The 19,879-nt window shown below is 43.6% G+C and overlaps 1 protein-coding gene across 1 annotated transcript in view; it reads right to left on the reverse strand.

Annotated features, from left to right (window-relative positions):
• Positions 1-19,879, reverse strand: part of fbxl7 (F-box and leucine-rich repeat protein 7) — a 351,149-nt gene that overhangs the window by 328,810 nt on the left and 2,460 nt on the right. The window lies entirely within an intron of this gene.

Here is a 19,879-nt window from a genome sequence, read left to right on the forward strand (position 1 = left end):
GGATTTATCCATCTTTATACATTTTAAGACAGCCAGCACTTCCTCCTCTGTAATCTGAACATTTTTCAAGATGTCACCATCTATTCCCCGTATTCTATACCTTCCATGCCCTTCTTCACAGTAAACACTAAAGCAAAATATTCACTTATTATCTCCCCTATCTCCCGTGGTTCCACACATAGGCAGCCTTGCTAATCTTGGAGGCACCCTATTATCTCCCGAGTTACCCTTTTGTCCTTAAATGTATCTACGAAATCCCTTTGTATTCTCCTTAACCTTATTTGCCAAAGCTATCTCATGTCCCCTTTTTGCCCTCCTGATTTCTCTCTTAAGGATTCATTTGATCTATCCTGTCTATACCAGACACATGCTTCCTTCTTTTTCTTGACCAAAATGTAAATTTCTCTAGTCATTCAGCGTTCTCTATACCTACCAGCCTTTCGTTTCATCAAACAGGAACGTACGATCTCTGCACACACATTTTCTCATTTTTGAAGGTTTTTCCATTTTCTAGCCGTCCCTTTACCTGCAAACATCTGCCCCAATCAGCTTTTGAAAGTTCTTGCCTAATACCGTCAAAATTGGCCTCCTCCAAATTAGAGAATTTTAACTTTTAGATCAGTCTATCCTTTTCCATCATTATTTTAAAACTAATAGTATTATGCCATAAAGTGCTCCCCCACGACACTTTAGTCGCCTGCCCTGCCTTACTTGCCAAGAGTATGTCAAGTTTTGCATCTTCTCTAGTAAGTACATCCACATACTGAATCAGACTTTTTTTTATATACACTTAAATTCCTGCCCATCTAAATCCTTAACACTATGGCAGTTCCAGTCTATGTTTGGAAAGTTGATATCCCCTACCATAACCACCCTATTATTCTTACAGGTAACTGAGATATCCTTACAAATTTGTTTCTCAATTTCTATTGGGGTGTCTATAGTACAATCCCAATAAGGTGATCATCCCTTCCTTTTTCTCAGTTCCAGCCAAATAATTTCTCTGGACATATTCCCAGAAATATCCCCCCTAAGTCCAGCTATAATGTTATCCCTCATCAAAAACGCAACACCCCCTCCTCTTTTGCCCCCCCCCCCATTCTGTCCTTCCAATAGCATTTGTATCCTGGAACATTAAGTTGCCAGTCCTGTCCATCCCTTAGCCACATCTCTAATTGCTATGATATCCAAGTACCAAGTTTGTGAATACTCTGGACTTGGGTTCAAATCAGACTATGGCAGTTAGGCAAATTTAAACTTAATTCTGGATTCTTTTTCAAATTAATTAAGTGCTGGCTTCAGTAAAAGATGCCCATTAAAACTTATGTAATTCATTCAAATCCTTGCGGAGAAATTTGCTTTCCTTCGCTGGCCTAGCCTATATGTAACACCAGGATCGCTGTACTAAGTGGGAACTTCAAGTAGATCCAGCAACTGAACACTGGTCATCTATTGGATGCTGTGGACGAGAAACATAGCAGATTGTACTCCAGCACAATCTGCAACCTCACTCTGGCATATTCCCTTACTCAACCATTACCCCAAGACGCTGGTTCAGTGAGAAAACAGCAGGGCATGCCAGGAGCAGCACAAGGCAGACATAAAAATGAGGTGTCAACCTGGTTGTTACCAAACATGACTACTTGCATACCAAACAACATAAGTAACAAGTGATAAATAGACCTAAGTGATTCCACAACAAACGGATCAGATCTAAGGTTGGTAGTCCTGTCACAACCAGTCATGCATCACGGTGAACAACTTACTGGAGAAGTAGGCTCCAAAAATATGACCATCCTCAATAAGGAAAGAGTCCAGCACATCAGTGCAAAAAGAAAGGCTGAAGCACTCACAGCAATCTTCAGCCAGAGGTGCCAACTGAATGATCAATTTATGCCCTCTCCAGGGGACTCGAGCATCAGTCTTCCACCAATATGATTCACTTCACATGATATCAACAAGTTATTGGAGGCACCGGACACTGCAAAGCCGACAGGCTGCTCAGTAGCTGTTCCAGTACAATTACAACACTGGCATCTATCTGTCATGTGAAAAATTGTCCAAGTATGTCCTGTACGCAAAAAGGAGTGCAAATCTATCCTAAACAATTACCACCCCATCCATCATCAGTAAAGTGACAGATGGTGTCAAGCAGCACCTGCTCAGAAATACCTACCCAATTTGGGTTCGGCCAGCTTCAGCCTCTAATCTCATTGTAGCCTTGGTTCAAATGCAGACAAAAGAGCTGAGTTTTAGAGGTGAGCTCAGAGTGACAGTGCTTGACAATCAAGACTACATCAACCAACTGTGGTATCATGGAGCCCTAGCAAATGGGAATCAAAAGGTATCAGCATATAAACTCTCTGCTAGTTGGGGGTCATACCTGGCACGAGGCAGATGGTCGTGGTTGTTGGAGATCAGTCATTGCAATTCCAAGATGTTCCTCAGGGTAGTAGCCTAGGCCAAACCATCTTCAGCTATCTCAAAATGAATTTCCCTCCATCATAACAGAGAAAGTGGATATTCACTTTCCTTCCCAACATCGACATGGAAAAGGTACTAAGCAAACTATTAGGACTGAGGACAGACAAGTCCCCCAGGCCTGATGGCCTACATCCTAGGGTATTAAAGGAAGTGGCAATGGAGATAGTAGATCCACTGGTTACAACATTCCAAAATTTCCTGGACGTGGGAAAGATTCCAGTGGATTGGAAAATAGCTAATATAATGCACTTATTTCAAAAAGGGAGGCAAATATGGGAAATTATAGATCAGTCAGCTTAACATCTGTTGTTGAGAAATTGTTAGAATCAATTATCTAGGAAGCAATATCAGGACATTTAGAAAGTCAAAACACCATCCATCAGAATCAGCATGGTTTTATGAAGGACAGATCATGTTTGACTAATTTGTGAGAGTTCTTCAAAGATGTAACGAGTAAAGTGACTAATGGGAATGCTGTAGAAGTAATTTATCTGGATTTCCAGAAGCCATTTGATAAGTTGTCGCACAAAATGTTAAATCACAAGGTTGGATGATATGGGATTGTGGATAATTTATTGGCCTGGATAGATGACTGGCTGATGGAAAAAACAGAGAGTCATAATACATGTTGTTCTTTCTGCATTGCAAGTAGTAACTAGTGGGGTGCCAGTTCAGTTCTTGGACCCCAGCTATTTACAATCTATAGTAATGACTTGGAAATCTGGATCGGAGGCTCCATAGCCACATTTGCAGATGATGCAACAATAGGTAAGGCTGTAAATTGCAATGAGGAAATAAGAACCTTACAGATGGATATAGTTAGGTTCGGAGAGTGGGCCAAAATGTGGCAGATGGAATTTAACTTGGTTAAGTGTGAGGTCATGCATTTGGGTCATAAAGATGGGACAGCGACCTGTTATCTTAATGGGGAGAGACTTTGGGGTGCTCCGGTGCAGGGGCATCCAGGGGTACTCGTTCATGAATCATAAAAAATGAGCATGCAAGTACGCAGATAATAAAGAAAGTGAATGGAATTTTGGCTTTTATAGCTAAAGGCATACAATATAAAGGTAAGGAAGTGTTGTTGCAACTTTACAGCGTATTGGTGAGGTTGCACCTGGAGTGTTGTGTAGTTTTGGTCCCCTTTTGAGGAAAGGCATAGTGGTATTGCCGACAGTTCAGAGGACGTTCATAGATTGATCCCAGAAAGGACTGATATGTCATTTGAAGAGAGATTAAACAGTTCAGGCTCATACTCTCAGGAATGTAAAAGAATGAAGAGAGACCAAATTGAAGTATTCATGATGATAAAAAGATGGGATAAAATAGGCATGGGGCAAATGCTCCCTCCTTTGGGGCATTCTAGGATGAGAAGTCATAGTCTCAGGATAAGGGGTAACAAATTTAAAACAGAACTGAGGAGAAACTACTTTTCCCAAAGGGTTTGAATCTGTGGAATTCGCTCCCTCAAAGTTCAGTGGATGCTGGGACAGTGAGTAAATATGAGGAGTTAGACAGATTTTTAAATTGGTGATGGGTTGAAAGGATATAGGGTGAAGGCAGGAAGATAAGGGTGAGGAGCATATCGGCCATGATTGAATGTCGGAGCAGACTCGATGGGCCAAATAGCCTAATTCCACTCATATATATTATGACATTATGAGATGTTCGCCGATGACTGCACAATGGTCAACACCATTCGTGATTCTTCAGATACTGAAGCAGTCCATATTCAAATGCAACTACATCTCGGTAATATCCAGGCTTGGGCTGACAAGTGGAAGTAATATTCCCACCCCACAAATATCAGGCAATGACTCCCTCTAACAGGTGGCAATCTAACCACTGTACTAACTCTCACACTACCCATATCCTGGGGTTTAACCACTGACCAGAAACTCACCACATAAACAAGTGGCTACAACAGCAGGTCAGAAGTTACTAATACTGCAGCAAGTAACTCACTTCCTGACTCCCCACAGCCTGCCCACCTTCCACAATGCATGAGCCAAGAAGGGTCCAGCTCACTTAAGAAGCTTAACATCATCCAAAACAAAGCAGCTCACTTGATTGGCATCACATCCACTCCCTCCACCACCAATGTTCAGTAGTAGCACTTTATACTATTTACAAGATGCCCTATAGAAATTCACCAAAGATCCTTAGAGAGTATGTTCCAAACCACAATTTACTTCTATCTAGAAGGACAAGGGCAGCAGACACTATATGCAAGTTCCCCTCCAAGCCACTCACAATCCTTATGTTGAAATTCTTCACTGTTACTGGATCAAAGTCCTGGAATTCCCTCCCTTAGGGCATTGTGGGTCAATCTACAACACATGGACTACAGCGGTTCAAGAAGGCAGCTCGCCACCACTTTCTCAAGGGCAACTATGGATCGGCAATAAATGCTGGACAGCCACAACACCCATTTCTCATGACTGAATAAGGAAAACATAATACTAGAACTAAAAGAGTCAGAGTCTTATAGCACAGAGACAGGACCTTCGGCGAAAGATGGTCCATCGCTGACCAAAATGTCTGTCCACGTTAACCCCATTTCCCTGCACCTTGCCCACATCCTTCCAAAACCTTTCCAATCCATGTATTTGCCAAAATGCCTTTTAAATGTTGTTAACGTACCCACCTCAAGCACATCTGCTCACAGCTCTTTCCATATGCGTACCACCCACTGTGTAAAAATGTCGCCCCTCCTGTTCCCTATTATTCTTTCCCCTCTAACCTTAAACTGATGCCCTCTCGTCCTGGATTCCCCAACCCTGGGAAAAAGACAAGGTGCATTCACCCTATCCACATCTCTTATGATCTTACACACCTCTATAAAAGGTCCCCCATCAGTCTCAAACGCTCTAAAGAGAGAGTCCTAGCTTGTCCAAACTCTCCCTATAACTCAAATCCTCAAGTTCTTGTAAATTTCTTCTGCGCTCTTTCCAGTTCAATAGCATTCTTCCTATAACAAGGTGACTAAAACTAACACAATATTCCACGTGCAGTCTCACCAACATCCTGTATAACTGCAAATAATTTCCCAACTTCTATACTCAATACCCTGGCCTTTGTCAGTGTGCCAAAAGCCCGTCTACCTGTGACTCCACTTACAGAAAACTGTGAACCCGAACTCCAAGGTCCCTCTGTTCCACTACACTCTTTAAGGCCCTGCTGTTCACCATGAAACTCCTACCTTGATTTGACTTTCCAAAAAAAATGGAAGATCTCACACTTATCAATATTAAACTCCATTTATCATTTCTTGGCCCACTTCCTCAGCTGATTGAAGTCCTGCTGCAATTCCTAATAACCTTCCTTATGTTGGTTCCTCAACATACTGCTCAAGAAAAATTATCCTTACACATTCCAGAAACTAATTCACCACACTTTAGTACTCAGTTGGTTTATCCAGTATAAATGCAGATTGACGTCAGCCATGATAACTGCATTTCACACGCTAGATGCTTCTCCCATCTTGATTGACACTATACTCCCACTACTAGTTGGTGAGCTTCAATAACTCCAACTAATGCATGTTGCCCCTTGCTGAAATTTTACTTCCACCTGAATACACTTGTCACATTGTTTGTCCAATCGGAGATCCTTCCTTACTAATACAGAGGAACCTCGATTATCCGAATACCAATTATCCGAAAATCGGATTATCCGAAGGAGATCCCGAGGTCCCGATAGAAACATTACAAAGACATGTTTCCAACAGTGATTACGTTTTTTGTTATAGTGATTAAACAGGCACTGTCTCTAAATGACTGACCTCCCACCCTCTCTCTCTCTCTCTCTCTCCACACGTCCCTGGATTTCTACACAGGGGTGTACCCTAACCTCCCCCCTACTTCCCAGGAATAATCTTGCCAATATTTTCCTGCGCAGGGCAAACGTGCAACCTGTCAAAATTTGCATTAAAAGGTTGTGAGAGAGTTTATGGCTGTGTCTGTGTGCTATTTGGAGACTTACCCCACAAAGACAGCAGCAGCAGCAGCAGTTTTGTTGTTGGTGTGTAGTCTGGAAGCCCGTCGGGGGGGGATTGGTGGGGGAGGGGGGAACTCGCGTGCTTTGTGCAGGGGGGGTAGGGCAGGTTTGGAGTCGGAGTGTGGGTAGGACCGGGTTGTGGGTGAGGTTGGACCTAGTTGGGGGTTAGACCAACTTGCGGGGCGGGGTTGGACCGACTTGGGGGGGGCTGTGCTGGACAGGGGAGGCAGAGGGTCGGTGTTGGACGGGGTCGGTATTGGGGGCGGGGCCTGGCGTGCTGTGTGCTGCTGCTTGTCTCCTGAATGGAGAGCAGACTTTAAAACTCCGAGCCCCGGAGGAAAGGCATTTAATCAATTTTCCAAATAACTGATTATCCAAACGAAATAGTGCCCATCCATCTCGTTCGGATAATAGAGTTTCCACTGTATATTGATTCCATCCCCTCCTTTGTGTCTCTTATCTGCCCTTCCAAAATGTCAAAATCTTTGAATATTCAGTTCCCAGTCTGGGTCACCATGTTTCTGTAATGGCAATTAGATCAAACTCACATCTCTTAGGTGGGAAGAAAGAGATAAACAAAAGCTACTCCCATTAGCTGATGATACAAGGACTACACAAACACAGATTTAAAGTTTTGTTTAAGAAACTTAAGTGAGGAGTAATGACCTGTGATATGCTTCCAACAAGGCTGGCAAAAATCAGGGATAATTGACATTTTTAAAAGGAAACTGGATTGTAAATGGAGGGAAATAAACTATCAGTGCTTCAGGGATAGAATAGGGAAATGGGAATCACTGGATTGCTCAAAGAGCCTTTATAAATAACATGAACTCTTGCTATGCTGTAACAACTCTATGACAATGACATCAATGCCAACATTACAATTGTACTGATTTTAAGTTCCTCTCAATATTACAGAACCAAACTGTGTTCCCTCTAAATTGTAATAGGTAGATTTACATATAATTTACATTAAATATAAGTATGCATTCGATCAATCTTGCACTGTAATTCTTTACTGCAGTTCAAACGTGATATTCAACATCTAAAATATATTTTCTAAAGTTGCTAATGTAATATACAGATTGAAAGTCCCTGAAAGTAATCCTTTGAAGCACACTATCATTACATCACACTAAATTTTTGCTATAAATTCTGTGTGTTAGGATTGAGCCCTCCACTATCAACTGATGAAGGAGCGACGCTCCAAAAGCTAGTGTGCTTCCAATTAAACCTATTGGACTATAACCTGGTGTTGTGATTTTTAACTTTGTACACCCCAGTCCAACACCGGCATCTCCAAATCATTACAGTACCAAGCACTGAACTGCAATTATAAATTGTCTATATTTCTATGGCAGGCTGATAGATAGTTTAAATACAAACACTTGGCATGAAATTAGAAACACACGGACATCCACTTTTCAAAAGCAAAAAGGAAAGCTGTTTTAATTCTTTCCAAATACATAATAGAATCATAGAGTGATATTATACAGGAAGCTTGTCCATCAAGCCTCTGCATCAGTCTTTGATATCCAATTAATCCTACCCTTTATCCATAGCCCTGTATTTTATTCCCTTTAAGTAATTATTCAATTCTCCCTATGAATATTATTTCCACATTCCTTTCAGACAGTGCATTCCAGGGCTTAGCAACTTAGAGTAGAAAACATTTCCTCAAGTTGCCCTTGGGGCTTTTTAATCACAGAAACAGAAATGAGTAGACAGCTGCCATTCAGTCCTTTAAGCCTGCTCCACTATTCAATATCTCAACGCCGTGGTTCTGCTTTCCCTCCGAACACCTTGATGCCTTTAATACTGGAAAGTTTATCAATTGCTCTGTTGGATATTGTCAGCAATACAGCCGCCACAGCTTTCTACGAATTCACAGATTGACCATCCTCCAAGCGAAGACAGTTTTCCTCATCTCAGTCCTTAATGGCCTCTGTATTCTGAGATTGTGACCCCAGTTCAAGACTCCTCACCCAGGTCAGGCTTCCCCCTACATCTAATTTGTCTAGCCTTGCTCAAATTTGATGCATTTGAATCAGATATCCTCTTTTCAGCTCCACTGATTATAGGCCCAGTCAAACCAATCTGTCCTCAAACAACAGGTATTAGCCTAGAGAGCCTTTGAAACAGGACCTTGATTGCACAGACCAGTGACCCACCATTGGTCTGTGGTCTACTGCAGTTTGTTGATCTGTAAAAACCTAAAGCTTATAGTCTTGAGTTTTATATCCTTTGGAGTTGTCAGACTAGAACTAGAGGGCATAGGTTTAGGGTGAGAGGGGAAAGATTTAAAAGAGACCTAAGGGGCAATGTTTTCATGAAGAAGGTGAGACGTGTATGGAATAAGCTGCCAGAGGAAGTGATGGAAGCTGGTACAATTACAGCATTTAGAAGGCATCTGGATGGGATTTAGAGGGATATGGGCCAAGTGCTGGCAAATGGGACTAGACTAGATTAGGGTAAATGGTCGGCATGGATGGGTTGGACCGAAGGGTCTGTTTCTGTGCTGTACATCTCTATGACTTTATCTGCAAACTTTTAATATTAAATGTCCTGAATAGGCAAGTTCAAATGATTCATACCAAACAACTTTGATTATCCGAATGAGACAGGCAAGAAATATTTTGTTTGGATAACTGATTGTTCAGAGTCCCTGCGACAGCAGCAACAGGGTTCCTGTGACAACCCTATTCGTGATCCCACCCGCTAGCCCAGGTACCTGCTCTCGCTGTGTTTTTATTTAGATTTAATAAAATTTTTATGAGACCTTGATCGGATAATCCAAAATTCAGAAAAGTGATGTTCAGATAATTGAGGTTGTTCTGTATTTAAAATATCAGTGATCCTATTAACAGCCCGTGGGAATCACCATCATATACCCTCTTCATTTGGGAAAGTGATCTATTGTCACCTGTTTACTAAACTGCCATTGTCAATCTTGCATCCATATTACTACAACAATTTTGCTTATTTAGTTTTGCTAATAAGTCTATTTCATGGCATTTTACTAAAATCATTTTGAAATTCCATTGGTAGGATTTTGCTTCAAGCTCCAAACTACAACGCTTTGGAAACAACCACTCAACTTTACAACTTCCTGTTAACTGGGTAGAGGGCATGCTTGTTGCCTGGTTGAGTGTTGATGGTTTGTGGTGAAGGCTGGATTTAAAACACTGACTGCAGTCATTATTGTGGATGTCGATCAAACCAGCACTGGCAGAATGAGTATATGAATGCCACAGGTCAGCCACCTGCAATAGGGCAGCCCTAGCTGTAATGATGACTGTGAGGTATCTTTGGAGATGGGAGGAGATCAGAGTGCTTTTCTCAGTGAATGGAGCCAAGCCAGACCATGCATACCTTACTAGAGTTAGTTGTCCCAACATGGAAAGAAGAACATGAATTCAGAGTTGAGAGATTTTGATGAACTTCTAGTAAGGAGGAATACAGTGTAATACCTAGATGAGAGAATTGCAAGTCTTTAGTCATCAGACAACAATGAGCTCAATAGCCTGAGATTGCATAATGCTCCTCCATAATAGAGAGATATGTATCCAAGAGGGATACTGATTCCTTAGTAAATTTCTAATCCAATCATTATTCAGGAATTAAGCAGCAGCCAGCACTAGTAATGCCACATTACTAGTGGCTGGACATGAGCCAAGATCATTGGAGATGGAGTTGGAGTGGCCATTCCCGTCAACAATAAGTATACTGTTTTGGATACTGTTGGGGGGGGGGGGGGGGGGGGGGGGGGGGGGGGAATGACGTACCAGGGGAAAGCAGTGGGGCACCTGCTGCTCAGAACGAAAGGGGGAAGAGGAGCAGAGGAGTAGTCATTGGGGACTCGATAGTCAGGGGGACAGAGGAGGTTCTGTGGGGACGAGAGAGACTCACAGTTGGTGTGTTGCCTCCCAGGTGCCAGGGTTCGTGATGACTCTGATCGTGTTTTTGGGATTCTTCGGGGGGGGGGGGGGGGGGGAGGTGAGGAAAGAGAAGCCCCAAGTAGTGGTCCACGTAGGCACCAACGACATAGGTTGGAAGAGAGATGGGGACTTGAGGCAGAAATTCAGGGAGCTAGGATGGAAGCTTAGAGCTAGGACAAACAGAGTTGTTTTCTCTGGTTTGCTGCCCATGCCACGTGCTAGTGAGGTGAGGAATAGGGAGAGAAAGGAGTTGAACACGTGGCTACAGGGATGGTGCAGGAGGGAGGGTTTCAGGTTTTTGGATAATTGGAGCTCTTTCTGGGGTAGGTGGGACCTCTACAAGCAGGATGGCCTTCATCTAAACCAAAGGGATACCAATACCCTGGGTGGGAAATTCACTAAAGCTATTAAGGTGGATCTAAACTAATACAGCAGGGGGATGGGAACCAAAACTGTAGGACAGGTACAGAAGAGGATGAGAGTAGGGAGTTCCAAAATCAAGTATCTGACACTGGCAAGCAAGAACCTGGTTTGAAGTGTGTGTACTTCAACGCGAGGAGCATCCGAAATAAAGTGAGTGAAATGGCAGCGTGGGTTGGTACCTGGGACTTCGATGTTGTGGCCATTACAGAGACATGGATCGAGCATGGAAAGGAATGGCTGTTGCAGGTTCCGGGATTCAGATGTTTCAGTAAGAACAGAGAAGATGGTAAAAGAGGGGGAGGTGTGGCATTGTTGATCAGGGACAATATTACAGATGTAGAAAGGATGTTTGGGGACTCGTTAACTGAGGTAGTATGGGCTGAGGTTAGAAACAGGAAAGGAGAAGCCACCATGCTGGGAGTTTTCTATAGGCCTCCGATGTAGAGGAAAGGATAGCAAAGATGATTCTCGATAGGAATGAGAGAAGCAGGGTAGTTGTCATGGGGGACTTCAACTATCCAAATATTGACTGGGCTCCACAGTAGGCTATTATACAAAATGCAGAGGAACGGGATTGTGGGAGACATAGCAATTTGGATCAGTAATTGGCTTGCTGAAAGAAAATAGAGGGTTGTAGTTGATGGAACATGTTCATCTTGGTATCCAGTTACTAGCGGTGTACCGCAAGGGTCGGTGTTGGGTCCACTGCTGTTCGTCATTTTTATAAATGACCTGGATGAGGGCTTAGAAGGGTGGGTTTGCTGATGACACTAAGGTCGGTGGAGTTGTGGATAGTAACAAAGGATGTAATAGGTTGCAGACAGACATAGATAGGATGCAGAGCTGGGCTGAAAGGTGGCAAATGGAGTTTAATGTGGACAAATGTGAGGTGATACACTTTGGATGGAGTAATCGGAATGCAAAGTACTGGGCTAATGGTAAGATTCTTGGGAGTGCAGATGAGCAGAGAGATCTCGGTGTCCATGTATACAGATCCCTGAAAGTTGCCACCCAGATTGACAGGGTTGTTAAGGAGGCATATAGTGGTGTTTTGGCCTATATTAATAGAGGATTTGAGTTCTGGAACCAGGTGGTTATGCTGCAGCTGTACAAAGCTCTGGTACGGCCACACTTGGAGTATTGTGTACAGTTCTGGTCACCGCATTATAAGAAGGATGTGGAAGCTTTGGAAAGGGTGCAGAGGAGATTTACTAGGATATTGCCTGGTATGGAAAGAATGTCTTACGAGGAAGGCTGAGGGACTTGAGGCTGTCCTCGTTAGAGAGAAGAAGGTTGAGAGGTGACTTAATAGAGACATACAAGATAATCAGAGGGTTAGATAGGGTGGACAGGGAGAGCCTTTTTCCAAGTATGGGATGGCAAACACGAGGGGAGATAGGTATAAGACAGATGTCAAAGGTAGTTTCTTTACTCAGAGAGTAGTAAGGGTATGGAATGCTTTGCCTGCAAAGGTAGTAGATTCACCAAGTTTAAGTGCATTTAAGTCGTCATTGGACATGGATGTACATGGAATAGTGTAGGTGGGATGGGCTTCAGATTAGTATGACAGGGCGGCGCAACATCAAGGGCCAAAGGACCTGTACTGCGCTGTAATATTTATGTTCTATAATAACAGTAAGGATCACCATTATCCAGAAGCTAAAGCAGATCCCATGGGCTTGAGAGCAGAGGTGCAGAGAGCAAAGAATGTAATAACTTCAGCATAGAGTTTACCAGTGAAGAATGAACTTCATGCTGTAATTGTGAAGGAAGCATTGCTTTCATGGGCCTTTGATGCCCATCCATTTGAAAGTTATTTAATATCCAATGCTCTTGCAGATAGAACAATGACTTGTCTTACATTATAATGCTGCAACTTGAGAGAGAGAGAGAGAGAGATACAGAGACAGAGACAATAAAGATTCACTGCTCAGAATGATCCAAAGATTAAAGAAGTTCAAGGCCATGATGATTTTAACAGCTGACAGGGTATGTCTTAGAAATTATCTGGGATCTGAAGTTTTCTTCAATTAGGAGACAACCATTAGAAACTACCTGCTGATCGGCAGTTGCCCATGGCACTGACTCTTTAGTATTGTTCTTCTAGTTCATTCTTCACTGGTAAACTCTATGCTGAAGTTATTACATTCTTTGCTCCCTGCACCTCCGCTCTCAAGCCCATGGGATCTGCTTTAGCTTCTGGATAATGGTGATCCTTAATGTTATTCAACTCCATCTCCAATGATCTTAGCTCATGTCCAGCTGTTGCCTTACATACACCTGAACTACTTCCAGGAAAACTCCCTTACGGTTCCATGATCCTTGCAAGCCCCCCGACACCTCCTCTCATCAAGTCAACTATCCAAGCGCTCATTGCCCAGATAACTGTGTACATCAAATGGTTGAGAGCACCTTCTGAACCTTCCAAGCATTTATGAACCCATTTCATTGAAGGGCATGCTCATGACCAGCTCCCTCCTGCATCATATTCCCCTTGTAGATATCGGTCTAGCACAGTCCCTTTAAAAATCACAGACTCACCTTTAATGAGAAATAAATTAACTTGATGGGAACAAAAACTAATTTTAAATGGGTTGCTGGGTCTCATTTCCTGACCCCTGCCTCAGTCCATGTCAGTAAGCTATTATGACACTGGGTGGCAGTGCTCTCAAATTCCATTCCAAAAAATGTCCCACAAATACAATATCAACAGTACTAACCCTTTAGCAAAACAAAATTTAAAAAGTTGTGAATTCAACACGACTCTGAGGCATCAATGTGTATCCAACCCAAGGCCCTATAGGAGGGGTGGTTATAAGTTTGCGGATGACACCAGAATTGGTGGTACAGTGGACAATGAAAAAGGTTAGAATCCCTACAGATTAGAAACCATGTAGCATGGAAACAGGCCATTAGGCCCAACAAGTCCACACTGACCCTCCGAATAGTAACCCAACTTGACCCCTTCCCCTGCATTTTCCACTGACTAATGCACCTAACACTACAGGCAACTTAGCATGGCCAATTCATCTGACCTTCACATCAAGCAGACATGGGAGAATGTGTAAACTCCACACAGTCACCCGAGGCTGGAACTGAACCAGAATCTCTGGCTGTGAGGCAGCAGTGCTAATCACTGAGCCACTGTGCCACTCCAAGAAGGTCCTCTAAGAGTACCACGGCAACCTTGATTGACTGGTCTAGTGGAACAAGGAACAGCAGATGGAGTTTAACTTAAATAAATTAAACTTAAATTTTGGTGAAACAAACCTGGGTCGGAGTTACACGTTTAATGATAGGACCTGGAGGCACATTGTCAAACAGAGGACCTGGGGGGTGCAGGTACGTAATTCCTTGAAAGTAGTGTTACAGGGAAACAGAGTGGTGAAGGCAGCACTTGGCAAGCTTGCCTTCATCAGGTAAAGCACCAAGTACAGAAGTTGGGACATCAGGTTATGGTTATACAAAGCATTGGCTACATTTGGAGTTCTGCGAGAATTCTGGTCACCCTGCTATGGGAAGAAAGTTATTAAAGTAGAAAAGGATGCAAAAGAGATTTACAAGGATGTTACAATGACTCCAGGGTTTGCGTTAAAAGGAGGGGTTGGGACATTTTTTTTCCCCCCTGGTGTGTAGCGGGCTGAGAGTTTATAAAAATCATGAGGGGCATAGATAAGATAAATAGCCAAGGTTTCCCCTGCACGCCCCCCCCCCCTCCCCAAGGAAAACTGGAGGACACAGGCTTAAGGTGAGAAGGGAATGATTTAAAAAGGGACCAGAGGGGCAATGTTTCACACAGTGAGTCGTGTGTTTATGGAATGAGCTGCCAGAAGATGTGGTAGAGGTACAATTACAACATTTAAAAGATATCTGGACAGGTGCATGCTTTACAGGTTCTGGATTAGTGGTGCTGGAAAAGCACAGCGCAGGCATCATCCGAGGAACAGTAAAATCGATGTTTCGGAAAAAACCTTCCTGACGATTTTACTGCTCCTTGGATGCTGCCTGAACCGCTGTGCTTTTCCAGCACCATTAATCCAGAATCTGCCACCAGAAAAACCAAAGCCACTGAGCCCATCCTTCAGTCTGTGAACACTCAGGTGGCTGAGTCTCTACATGCCATTGCAGCCGGAATGCCACTGCCTCAGCCATCAGGTACCCAGGCCCAGCCATGTCACCGCCGATGGAACTGTATCACCATCTCACTTCCACCAAAATTGCAGCCGCTATAAGTCAGTGCAGGACCAAATCTCAGAAATGCAGCCACCACTGAAGCTGCCAGGTGCTAAACTGGTGCTACCTCCTTAGACCATCATTTCAGCAAATGAACCCACCACTGTTGACCTCCCCCCTCCTCCTGAGATATCACCATAATAGAAGAAAGATAAATAATCAGCCATGTTTTATGATGGTGGAGCAACCTCAAGGGGCTGAATGGCCTACTCCAGCTTTTATGTTCCTGATATAAATCTTCTTCAAGGACCGCAGATTCCCCCCAGACGTGATCGACGATGCCCTCCACCGCATCTCCTCCACTTCCCGCTCCTCCGCCCTTGAGCCCCGCTCCTCCAACCGCCACCAAGACAGAACCCCACTGGTTCTCACCTACCACCCCACCAACCTCCTCATACAACGTATCATCCGCCGTCATTTCCGCCACCTCCAAACGGACCCCACCACCAAGGATATATTTCCCTCCCCTCCCCTATCAGCGTTCCGCAAGAACCACTCCCTTCGTGACTCCCTCGTCAGATCCACACCCCCCCACCAACCCAACCTCCACCCCCGGCACTTTCCCCTGCAACCGCAGGAAATGTAAAACTTGCGCCCACACCTCCACACTCACTTCCCTCCAAGGCCCCAAGGGATCCTTCCATATCCGCCACAAGTTCACCTGCACCTCCACACACATCATCTATTGCATCCGCTGCACCCGATGTGGCCTCCTCTATATCGGGGAGACAGGCCGCTTACTTGCGGAACGCTTCAGAGAACACCTCTGGGCCGCCCGGACCAACCAACCCAACCACCCCGTGGCTCAACACTTTAACTCTCCCTCCCACTCCACCGAGGACATGCAGGTCCTTGGACTCCTCCACCGGCAGAACATAACAACACGACGGCTGGAGGAGGAGCGCCTCATCTTCCGCCTGGGAACCCTCCAACCACAAGGTATGAATTCAGATTTCTCCAGTTTCCTCATTTCCCCTCCCCCCACCTTGTCTCAGTTGGTTCCCTCAACTCAGCACCGCCCTCCTAACGTGCAATCTCCTTCCTGACCTCTCCGCCCCCACCCCACTCCAGCCTATCACCCTCACCTTGACCTCCTTCCACCTATCCCACCTCCATCGCCCCTCCCCCAAGTCCCTCCTCCCTACCTTTTATCTTAGCCTGCTTGGCTACTCTCTCTCATTCCTGATGAAGGGCTTATGCTCGAAACGTCGAATTCCCTATTCCTGAGATGCTGCCTGGCCTGCTGTGCTTTGACCAGCAACACATTTTCACCTGATATAAATCAGGATATGTTCAGAACACAGATCATAGCATCCAAAAGGACATGTTAACTTTCAGTCCCACTAATTTGTCTAGTCCTACTTTTTTCACTCATATTAATATCTTTCAACAGCCCATTCTCATTGATCCCTTGGATCTCTTACTTATAAAGCTGTTGCATTTTTCCATCATAAATACAAACACAAAGTAATAGCATGGCTTTCCTGCCACGTCTCATTATAAATTCTGTCTCTACCTGTAAGCAACCCACATTTGACTTTGCCATACTTTTACTTTTTACACACCTAAAGGCTTTTAGTCATCTTTCTAATTTACATTTGTGTTCTTTTTTTTAAAAGCAGTCTCATGGTCTGACTTTGAATTCTAAAATGCTCCCAATCCTCAAACAGACTATGTTTTTGGCAGCATTAGGACCTTCCTCCCTTCTTTGTCAGCCACAGTTGACTAAAGTACAAAAAGGAGAAAAAATATTAAAGACTTAAATGTTTATTCTAAACTATGTATTAATTCTTTAAATGCCAGCCTTTTTCTGTCATACTTTTTAATGTATTTTCTCAGTCAACTATAATATACTTGTCATTTATGATTTCCTTTGTTTAGGTTAAAGATCCTGGTTTCGGATTGAAACATTTTCAAACTGAAATGGGAAATTCTATCTTACTGTGGTCGCAGTTCACTAAAGGTTACTTTACAACAAGATTATTAGTTAGCTGTTTCTCATTGCATATAATATTAGATCCAAATTAATACAGTCTGAGTCACACAGTGCAGAAACAAACCCTTCAGTCCAACTTGTCCATGCCAACCAAATTTCCCAAATTAAACTAGTCTCATTTGGCCCATATCCCTCTAAACCTTTCCTATTTGTGATGATGTTGCCACGTTAAGGTTATTCTGTCTTTGGGTTTTCTTTTGAAAGAGGTCATAAAGGCAGAAGTGCCGAGGGATCTAGAAAGAGTCTAGTTTAATTATGGCAGGAGAGTGGCCAGTTCTCCCAGTTCAGGTTTATTCTAGCTTGGTTTAGCTTTGGCAGTCACAAGATGCTAGATACCAGGAAAGGTTGCAGTTCAGCAGATAATTCCTAACTAACTATCACTAAAATCTCTTTGGATGTTGTTCCCTCCTGCCTGTGTTTCAATGTAGCTTTTTGCCAAGGGTTTTGTTTACGGGATGTTACTGGATTGGAACAGTTCCTTACAAGTTGCTATATCAGGTCAGCTAAATTTTCCAACAGTTGTTATTATAAATTTCATTTTCTTTTGTTTGTGTTTCAAGTGGAGTGTTTAAATAAATTGATTTGCTTAAAGCCAAGTGGTTTGACCAATTGCACCACACCTGAAATATCCACTTCACATCAGCCTTCAGAATAAGAAGGCTACCACAAATTCAACCCAAACTCTGGGTCAGATATGTCGATGACACTTTCGTAATCATCAAAAACACGGAAATAGAAAAAACACACCGGATCATCAACACCACACTCACAGGAATCCGATTCACGAGAGAAGTAGAAAAGGACAGCCAACTCCCATTCCTAGACGTGATAGTACAAAGAACACCGAACGGAGAATTCACCACAAGGGTACACAGGAAAACAACACACACAGACTAAGTCTTAAACTATGAAAGTAACCACCCCAACACACACAAACGAAGCTGCATCAGGACACTATTCAAAAGAGCTACAACACACTGCAGTACACCAGAACTGCGAAAAGAGGAAGAGGAACACCTATACAAGGTATTCGCCAAAAACGGATACCCGCGCAACTTTATCAACAGATGCCTAAGAGATAGGCCACGGAACGAGGACATGCCACAACCAAAAGGACTAGCCACACTACCATACATCAGGAGCGTTTCAGAACTAACAGCCAGACTACTGCGACCCCTAGGACTCATAACGGCACACAAACCAACAGCCACGCTCAGACAACAACTTACTAGAACAAAGGAGCCAATACCCAACATGGGCAAAACTAATGTAGTTTATAAAATACCATGCAAGGACTGCACAAAACACTATATAGGACAAACAGGAAGACAGCTAACAATCCGCATACAGGAACACCAACTAGCCACGAAACGACACGACCAGCTATCCCTAGTAGCCACACACTCAGACAACAAGCAACATGAATTCGACTGGGAAAACACTACTATCATAGGGCAAGCCAGACAGAGAACAACCAGGGAATTCCTAGAGGCATGGCATTCATCCACAAACTCCATCAATAGACACATCGACCTGGACCCAATATACCAATCACTACAGCGGACAGCTGAAACTGACACCCGGAAGCGGCAAGGACAGACCACTATAAATGCCGGAAGAAACATCAAAGAAGCGCTTTGCAGGAGGCTCCAGAGCACTGATGATGTCCCCTAGCCAGGGGACGAAACGTTTGCAACAAAAGCTTCCAGCTCGGCGAACAGAACCACTACAACAAGCACCCGAGCTACAAATCTTCACACAAACTTTGAAGAATAAGAAAGGTTAAGGTCCAGGCTACCTTAAAATCGTTTGAGGGATGTAACCTGGTCCATAACACTGTGCAAATGTCTTTTAAATGTTGTAACTGTACTTATATGAACCATTTCCTGTGGCAGTTCATTCCACATGTGGGTTGGTGGCTCAGTGGTTAGCATTGCTGCCTCGCAGCGCTAGGGACCCAGGTTTGATCCCAACCTCGGGTGACGGTGTGTAGAGTTTGCACGTTCTCCGTTTGTCTGCATGGATTTCCTCCGGGTGCTCTGGTTTCCTCCCACAGTCCAAATAGGTCAGGATGAATTGGCCATGCTAAATTGTCCATAGTGACAGGTGCATTAGTAGGGAGTCGGGGAATGGGTCTGGGTGGGTTACTCTTTGAGGGTCAGTGTGGACTCGTTGGGCCGAAGGCTTATTTCCACACTGTAGGGAATCTAACCTAATCACTGTCTGTGTGAAAGAATTGCCCTGCAGGTCCCTTTTAAATCTTTCTCCTCTCACCTTCAAATTATGCCCTCTAGCTTTAAACTCACCCACCCTAAGGAAAAAACCTTTGCTATTCACCTTATCTATGCTGCTCATTATTTTATAAACCTCTAAAGTCACCCCTCAACCTTGTATGCTCCAGTGAAAAACATCTGAACCTTCAAAACCGATTCCTAATCAGCCATTCATCAAATTCCATTTTCAACCAGTTAACTGAGTCTCAGTTATTTTCTGTGGAAATTAGTTGCATGTATTCACCACCCTTGAAGACAAGTAATCTAATGTTAATCTAATCAATGGCTTCACGTGCAGCTCATTAATTTTAAATTTGCGTTTAGTTCTTTGATCATGCTCTAAACCAAAGTTTGCTCACATTTATATCATCCAAGTCACTTAACACTTAAAAGTCAAGTAAAACAAACAATGATTTGGAGGTGCCGGTGTTGGACCGAGGCAGACAAATTTTAAAATCTCAACACCAGGTTATAGTCCAACGGGTTTATTTGGAGGCATTAGCTTTTGAAGCACTGCTTCTTCATCAGGTGCT

The sequence above is a fragment of the Hemiscyllium ocellatum genome, chromosome 5 (genome assembly GCF_020745735.1).
Source record: "Hemiscyllium ocellatum isolate sHemOce1 chromosome 5, sHemOce1.pat.X.cur, whole genome shotgun sequence".
NCBI classification, from domain to species: Eukaryota; Metazoa; Chordata; class Chondrichthyes; order Orectolobiformes; family Hemiscylliidae; genus Hemiscyllium; species Hemiscyllium ocellatum.